Here is a 9625-nt window from a genome sequence, read left to right on the forward strand (position 1 = left end):
TACTGACCAGCTAATGGCTGGACAGAGGTTTCCTTAAAGGCTTTGGGCTGAGGGGTCCGTGTGTGTCGTGGCACGCCTGTGTCCTTCTGGAGGTTACAGCCTTCGCGCGCTGTTTTTGCACAGAGCCTGCGGGTCAGCGACCTGACACCTTAGTGCTCAGCCCTTTCAAGCCCTGTGCATGGCCCGTACATGCCCCTGGGTTCCAAGTGCTATTCTGGAGCTTTCAAAACCCCCTATGGATATGTCATTTCCCAGATTCTCCTCTTAAGTTTTGGAGACAGCCTTTTGCTAGTGCCCGTTGGGGCTAACATCACTTCAGGTGGCTGCAGTGTTAAAACATCGCCATAGATTTTATGTGATAAATGCCGTGGGAATAGGACTACACCAAAGGAACAAGCTCTGGTGAGTCTAACAAAGGGAATCCCTGAAGATGGAGCTTTTCAGGGAGCTGCCAGGCAGCTCAAAGTATTAAAATTCTCTGGGGACAGGAGATCTCCTGGAGGAGCTCTAAGCCACTCGCCCTCTCAGGTGTCTGCCAGACTGTTTTCACACCTACCATAGTTAAAAGGCCGTTGATATTCACGCCTGCCTTGGCGTTGGGCATACAGGGCAAGGTTAAACCCCACAAACCTTGCTGTCTCTACCATGAGGCATCCATTCTTTCTTGATAAACACTTTTGGGTTTTTACCAGCTGTGGGGTAATTTCCTGTGCTCTGAATAAGTGTATTGTGACAATTTTTTCTAGTATTCTCTTTTCTTTATGGAGGACTGGATTGTCAGAGGTCTTTGCCCTGACATTCTAGATGTGCTTCCTTCTGTCATGAAGTTTTATCTTTCCAGGGAAAGTGAAGAGAAGCAGAAAGAACGGTAGGCACAGAGTTTAGAAAGAGGAAGGAGTATTTTCCCTTTCAGAAAAATAAAACTAAACAAGCAGGGAAGAAGCAGGGAGTTGTTAATGGGGTTTTCATCCTGTACGGTTTGTTGTTTTTTTTTTTTGCGGTACGCGGGCCTCTCACTGTTGTGGCCTCTCCCGTTGCGAAGCACAGGCTCCGGACACGCAGGCTCAGTGGCCATGGCTCACGGGCCCAGCCACTCCGCGGCATGTGGGATCTTCTCGGACCAGGGCTCGAACCCGTGTCCCCTGCATTGGCAGGCAGATTCTCAACCACTGCGCCACCAGGGAAGCCCCAATATCTGTGATTAAAGTAAGAGTATGGTAGCATTTTTTATAACACTTTGTGATTTAATTTTTATTTTAAGACATTGTAGAAAATAAGTTCACACAAATTTAGGTTCTAGAAGCAAGTAAATTAAAAATATATATTTAGTTTGTGTACACACATGCTTAATACTCCTTAGATATGTGTGTATAGCTGTTAATTAAATGTAAGCATATGCATTGAAAATTATATGAAGAACCTGATTTTGTTGATATTTTAAAAAAATGGAAGTGAGTGTATAATGTAAAGTGCTTGTCAAGAGGTGTTTAATGTTAAATAATATGAGCACAAACGTGTGTTTAGAAGAAATATCAACCCTTTCATTCATTATTTCTGTGTCCTTATGACCTTTGTGTGTATCTGTATGAGTTTAACGCTTTAAAGGAATAGCTATCCGTTACTTGGGTCACACGTGAGGATACTGGTCATTGCATTCTGGGAAGTGAAGGACCACCTCCCTTCCCTGTCCTATGCAGTCACTGTGTCCATCTATCAGAACTACCATTTCCCGTGATAATCGTCACTCACATTTTTATGATCATTTTCCAATATGTTTGTTGAGCTCCTCTATTAAGCTCTTGGTGGCTAAATATTATTCTGTGAATCTCCTTCTCCCAGAGACTGCCCAAGAGAGCCTTTTGCACAAATTAGACACTCAACGTTTCCTGAGAGGCACTGTGAGAGTTGTCTTATTTTTCTTAGTTTTTATCCATCCAAAGTGCCCTTGTCTTTACTGTAATCCATGCTGTCGAAAACACATGTACCTTTAATTGCCTGGTGTCAGCAGCTGGAACTAAAATTAAATGATATAGAATGAGCTGAGTGGCCACTTTATTATTTGCCCTTGATTTTAAGTGTCTTAATAGTTATGGACTGCCCCATTTATACTGAGATATTTTCCCTTCTGGATTTGCCAACCCCAGGAATAAGATAGGAGATGTTCAGGCACGGGCATTAGGGAACCTAGTGAAATGGTAGAGAGCCTGATGACTTCACCTGTTTGCATTTTACAAGCATTTAGTCTCCTTGTAGATAATAATTTCATAAATAAAGAATTTGATTTCATAAAGTAAATACAGCAAATAAATTGGTTAATTTCAATTGGGCAAATACTTATTGAACCTATAGTACCACAGACCTACGTATTAAATTACCTCTTCTGTAACACTCAAAGAGAATACTGGCAACTAGCTAGATTCCAACATGGTCATTTATTCTAAACGTGCACTTTGCCTTCAGGGAATCTGTTAATTTTGCAATTTTTAATTTATAGTGTTACAAAATTTTAATACTTCAGTATAGATCATCTTTGTAAACTATGCCTATTTCCTGGATTATAGTCAAAAATATGAAAGAATAAAAGGTTAATAGTGAAAAAAAGCAAGTGTCCTTCTAGAGAGACTTTTCTCCCAGGACACCTAGATTTTGTTTTCCAAGGACTGAAAGTTAAATTTTAAAATGTTAACTCAACTGCTAATAAAGAAGCTTTAAAGTATGCTCGTTTAGAACAAAGTTTTTACACACGTAAGTTTTAGTGACATCACATAGTGTATGAGTTTATCTGAATCTTTGTCATTGTTTTTTCAAACTTCCTTGAGCTCGACAGAAATTGTAAGGCAAACACTCTGTAGCTTTGAGAGGCTACTCAGCATCTTGGGAGCTTGGCGTACGAGACTGTGATCAGATGCTGACGATTTGGGTTTCCAGTCATGTAAAAGACATATGCCCCTGACTTATTCCAGGGAATCATGGAGCAGAGTTTAGAGAGTCTGAGACTGTGATTGATGCATTGAAGTAGCAGAGCAGAATGAGGAGACCAGGCCCGGCTTTAATTGCTGCAGAGAAGCAGCTGTTCACCATTATGGGGCACGAGCGTCCCTAGCTTCATCTCCGTCCTCCCCTCACAGGTACGGACGTGATGTCTCCAGGTGATGGAGCACAGCTGTTCCATGGGCTGTGCACCCTGAAGAAGCCAGTAGCTGCCGGATGCTGTAGAATGACCGCGTCTAACAGGGCACCCTCCGGCATGCTCACGTCTCACAGGGGGACAGTGGCTTTCACTTTATGGCAAGCATATCTGCACGCCTCTCCCACGAGTCCTGGAGCTGAAGAACGAATGCCTTTCCAGAGCCATCGCCCTCTGCTCAGCTCTACCAGTGGGCAGAATGAGCAATACCTGGGCACTCAGATCATAAATGATCCTGTTTATACAGTTCTTTATGCAGAACTTGTCTTCCTGAGGTTGTAAATGATCAAATACAGACCAAAAAAGCTTCTCAAAACAATAAAATCATTATAAAAATCATAGAAAATATTTTTGTTATGATATTGGGACAGGAGGAGTCTTCCCTGAGAAATATATGTAACCGCAAAGGAAAAATAAGACAAATACAGCTACTAATAATTACAAATGCTTGTAACATGAAAGTTACCGTAAGTCGAGTTTAAAACAAGGGGAAAAGAGAAAATATTTGCAAGTCATACGATAGATGAAGAATACAGTTTTCCTTACATGCAAAGACTATTCATAAGAATGTGACAAAAAATCTGATTAAAAAATGGGCAGAGGACCTAAATCAACAATTTTCCAAAGAAGACATAGAAATGCCCAACAAGCACACGAAAAGATGTTCAACATCAGTAAGTATTAGGGAGAATGTAAATCAAAACTATAATGAGGTGTCACCTCACGCCTGTTAGGACGGCTATTATCGAAAAGACAAGAAACAAATGTTGGAGAGGAAGTGGAGAAAAGGGAGCCCTCGTGCACTGTCGGTAGAATTATGCATTGGTGCAGCCACTAGGGAACATAGGTATGGAGATTCCTTAAAAAGTGAAGACCAGAACTAACTAACATATGGCCCAGCTATTCCACTTCTGGGTATTTATCCAAAGAACATGAAAACACTAATTAGAAATGACACAGGCACCCCTACGTTCATTGCAGCATTACTTATAGCCAAGCTATAGGAGCAACTTAAGTGTCTATCAGTGGATGAACTGATAAAGAAGACGTGGTGTATATATTCAATAAATATTACTCAGCCATAAAAAAAAGAATGGGATCCTGCCGTTTGCAAAAACACGGATGGACGTTGAAGGATCGTGCTAAGTGAAAGACAAATACCATGTGATTTCACCCATAGGTAGAAGTTTAAAAAACAAAACAAAGTAAAACGAAAACAAACATATATAAGCAATCTGAGGGGAAGGAGATTGGAGGGCGGGCAAAACGGGCGATGGAGCCCACTGTGTGGTGATGGGTGGTAGTTAGCCTCATGGTGACGGTCACACTGTGGTGTATGCACATATCATATTATAACGCAGTACACCTGAAACATATAATTTTTTTTTTTTTTGTGGTACGTGGGCCCCCCACTGCCGCGGCCTCTCCTGCTGCGGAGCACAGGCTCCGGACACGCAGGCTCAGTGACCATGGCTCACGGGCCCAGCCACTCCGCGGCACGTGGGATCCTCCCGGACCGGGGCACGAACCCGCGTCCCCTGCATCAGCAGGTGGACTCCCAACCACTGCGCCACCAGGGAAGCCCGAAACTTATCTAATTTTTAAAAAAGAACTTCTTTTTCTAATCTGATTGCATTTCCCCTTTCTCTGTTTTTTCAAACATTTCCAGAAGTTGCCTTTTCCTTTTGAAATTCCTTTCTCTACCTCCAGGCTTAAGATGAAAAAAACAAACAAAAACAAACACAAAAAAACACCAATTTTAATCATTTGAAGACTTTCGTTTTCTCTTTGTCCTCTTAGAAAGTCCTTTGAAGTTTACTATCCTGTCTGTTATATAGAAGCAATCTAGGCAGCAATAATTGAACCCGATTTGTACAGGAGTTTGAAAGTCTGGAGGTTGGGATAAAGGACAGGAAGCTATTCCAGCAGCAAAGCTGAGAAACTGAGAACTTCTCCAGCTCCCCGGACAACCCATATTCTCCTAGGGTAAGAATTTTTATTAATTGCTCAACTCACTAATTTTTTAATGTCGTGGTGCAGTGGCACGTGTGTGTGTGAGTGCACAGAGAAAGTGAAAGACTATTCATTTAGCTTTCAAAAATATAAATGTCAGTAGCAATCACCTTAAAAATTGTAATTTTAGTGCACTCTGTGTAAAGTACTGGATTCCTAATATATTTTCTTTAAAAAGGATTCGTCATTAACTCTATTACCTGCCCCGTCTCTCTAGAAATGTTTACCTTGCGTGAATAGATTATTCACATCCTGTCCTTTTCCTGACTTAGAAGTTTTTACCGAGTTTCATTTTGTTTCAGAGTTTTGTAAATCATTCTTTTTGTGAACCTGAGATTGATTTAAAAACAGAATTTCTGAAATATGGAAAAGATTTGCCTGTGATAGAAAGTTCAAAGGAAGTTTTTGTTCAATTTTGAACACCAAGTACAAAAGAGTCAAAGTATTCCTTTAGGAGTCCATGGCTTGATAAGAAGCAAACAGAAGCAGGCCTTGAGAGAGAGCCTGATCGTGTGAGATTCACCTCTGCCTTTTCCACGACATTTGATGTATTCAGAAGAGCGGACAAACATTCCGCGCTTCCTTTCTGATTCACTGGATTATTGACTCAATTCAGTCTGTCGGCTTCTCTCAAATAACGCTCCTATAACCAGAAAATAGGAAAGGGTGCACCAGAGAATTCAAAGCTGACTCTGAGCCTCAGAAAAGTATATTTTTAAAAGGAATCATGTAAATATCGTCTGAGATACATTGGCGTTGTGTATTCACAGCTCCCAGGTAGGCAGGAGGTCTCGTGAACTCAGCTGAGGCTGATCCCCAGGAGATTTCCGGCTGATGAAGGTAGTCAACCTCAGGAAGAAAAGAGAAACAGAGGCAGAGGGAAACATGTGGCCGGAAACATGACTATTTCCTGTGTTTCCAGGTAAGAAGACTGCAGTGCACCAGAGCCCACGTGTCCTGGGTTAGGGAGAGCACACTGGGGAGAGGGGGTGGATTTGTAAACGGGAAGGGAAGAAAGAAAGAGTCTTTACAGCTGTTGGCCCGTGAAAGAGCCAGAGGGAGAGAGTCAAAAAGGGAACATTTTAGAGATCACATATGTATTTCCTAGCCTTCTAACAATCACTGGAAGGGAGACTGTCAGAATGCATGAACTCGCTTGGCTAAGGGAATAAACGGCCTATTGAACGACCTTCGAAGGTCACTGGGTCGTCCTCGGTCTGCTCATTCTGTTGATGAGACCGTCAGAGGCATTTTTTATCTCACGGTGGTGGCTTTTTTTTCCGAGCATTTTCCTTTGATTCTTTCTTAGAGTTTTCACCTCTCTGCGTACGTTACACACTTATTCCTGTATATAGTTTGCTTTTTTCCCTTAGAGATCTGACTCTATTAATCAGAGGGGTTTTTTTTTAATTTCCTGTAACTCCAAACCCTGTATCCTATCGGAGTCCTGTTCTGCCTGTTGCTCTGTCTCTTCTGACTGCGTTTTCTTTTGCCTTTTAGCATGGCTGATAATTTTTGTTTAAAGCTGGACATGATTTGGGGACACCAAGTGTCCTTGGTTTTGCCTTGCTGTCTGGGGCTTCTCTAAGCCCTTCCCAAACAGAGACTGTGTCACATAGCTTTTACAGCCGTAATTCACCGTTATTTCACTGTGGCCCTCTTTGTGTGGTGTTAAGGTGTAGGGGGGAAGCACTGTATAATTTTACTCTTAAATCTGAATCTTTAGAGGTGTGTGTCCTGCTGTGTGACTTTCTCAAGTGCTTCTTACCCTCACCCACTCTTTTTTTTTTTTTTTTTTTTTGCGGTATGTGGGCCTCTCACTGTTGTGGCCTCTCCCGTTGCGGAGCACAGGCTCCGGACGCGCAGGCTCAGCGGCCATGGCTCACGGGCCCAGCCACTCCGCAGCATGTGGGATCTTCCCGGACCGGGGCACGAACCCGTGTCCCCTGCATCGGCAGGCGGACTCTCAACCACTGCGCCACCAGGGAAGCCCCCACCCACCCACTCTTAAGTGAGACAGAAACACTGGAAGGGGCTGTGCCTTTTATTTATTTATTTATTTGCCTCTCCATATGAACTTTAGAATCAGTTTGTCAACATCCATAAAATATCTTGCTGGATTTTGATTGGAATTGCACTGAATCTATAGATAAATTTGGGAAGAACTGGCATATTAATATTGAGTCACGAATATGGAACATCTCTCCATTTATTTAGCTCTTCTTGATCTCTGATAATTTTCCTATCTTTGAAGTCTGCTCTGTCTGAAATTAATATATCTAGCCCTGCTTTCTTTTGATTAGTGTTAGCATTCACTTTTAAAATTGTGGTATAACTGATATACAAAATTATTAGTTTCAGGTGTACAACATAATGATTTGATATTTGTATATATTAGAAAATGATTACTTACTTCTAGTTAACATCTGTCACCATACATAGTCACAGAATTTTTTTCTTGTAATGAGAAATGTAAAGATCTGCTCTCTTAAGGGGCTGTGCCTTTTAAGTTACACTTGTTTGAAACGCTCAAACATACTGATGCAAATACATTCTGCATCAATGCTTAGTGCTTTCAGATTGCCTTAAGCATTTTTAAAATGAAAGATTACTTCTAAAATCTCTTTATTCAAATTATTTTTTAACATACCATGCTTTAGGTATCCACTAAATTATACGTAACAGGTCAAGAATATACGTTGAAAGAAATACGTTCATTTACAAATTTTTTTCTGAGTTCTGAGTTCTTGATTAAAATGTAGCCTGTGATTCAAGAGTTACAGAAATCTCCCAAACATACGTACAACCCTGATAACTGATAGCCTCAGAGCAAATCGTCTGGCTTCAAGTTACGCATCCTGATTCCAAAAACGACGCTAGACAGAATTTGCTAATTATATTTCACGAGTATGAACGTGATTTACTCTTCATTCCTGTTAGATACACCGTCCACTCTAGATTTCATATGTTAATGAGTAGCAGGAGAGATGCTGACATATATACATTCAAAAGATGATGATACCAATAATATTCATATTTAAATATGGAATGTCAAATGCACAGTACATCTCCATTTATGACGTAAGAATAATGCAAATAGACACATAAACATTGCAGGCTGATTATTTGAGTTTTAAATCATTTTTACTCCATTTAAAGTGTTAGTAACTAATCAGAATCACAGTTTTTGCTCTTTTGTACTGTGTGTAGATATATTTTATTCACTTGGTATTAGTTTTCCAGTGGCATATTACTGAGCTAATACTTCCACTTTTTTGAGTGGTGCTTTATTAAAAAATAAAGATGAGTATTTTGTAATAAGTCTACCTTTATAAAATACTAAAGAAGTAATATCTGTCTTAGAAAAGTCTATGTTGAGTAACCCAAAATCTTAGCTTGAGGGTGACCAGATCATTTAAAGTTGTTCGTGTATATTCTTTATTCCTATTGATTGTTTCTACCAAATTGCATTGTTGAAGCTGTAGGCTGTCTTCCTCAAACCCAAGTCCATTACGTCAGGTTCTTAGGGATGCATCACTACCTCTGTCATCTTAGCAGCAGCTGCAGTGCTGTCTACAATGAGACCTTGACACTCCTCTTAGGGGGACTTGGGGGATACTTCAGGCTAGCTACCCTTTTTTCATTCCCTCAAGTGTCACCAGGCTCTAAAGCATAAAAAGCTTGTGTTCCATCTCACTTAATTTTTCCCTGACAGGCGAAGGTGACAATGTCGATTTTATCCCTGTAAAATTGAACTTGCCTTTGACTAGGGACCTAGAAGGCTGTGGTCTTCTTTCCCTACCTGGATGGAGTCCACCCCACCCCCTTAACCTCAGGGTAATAGTCATCCTTGATGTCAATCACTATTTTACTTAAAAAAAAAAGAAAAACTTGACTATTTAAAGTCTGTGAACATTTTAGAACATAAGTTCATCCTTCGCTGGCATTTTCAGGCTACGATCAAATCTCTCAGCCTTTACCACAGTTTTCATCTTTTAATCTTGCCTCAAAAGAATCTTTCCAGGGGCTTCCCTGGTGGCGCAGTGGTTGGGAGTCTGCCTGCCGATGCAGGGGACGCGGGTTCGTGCCCCGGTCCGGGAATATCCCACATGCCGCGGAGCGGCTGGGCCCGGGAGCCATGGCCGCTGAGCCTGCGCGTCCGGAGCCTGTGCTCCGCAACGGGAGAGGCCACAACGGTGAGAGGCCCGCGTACCGCAAAAAAAAAAAAAAAAATCTTTCCATTTTTCTTGATCATTTTAGCTCTCTATCTTTGACTTGCTAGAGATATGTATAAAGATTATTCGAATCTCAGACATCCTAGGTTTCATATACAAAATAAAAGCTGTCCCTTGCCTGCAATACTGTCTTAATTGATCTCCCTGGGTGTTTTGCTCTGGCTGGTTGCACTAGCACAATGAGTTAATA

Source organism: Orcinus orca, chromosome 17 (assembly GCF_937001465.1).
Source record: "Orcinus orca chromosome 17, mOrcOrc1.1, whole genome shotgun sequence".
NCBI classification, from domain to species: Eukaryota; Metazoa; Chordata; class Mammalia; order Artiodactyla; family Delphinidae; genus Orcinus; species Orcinus orca.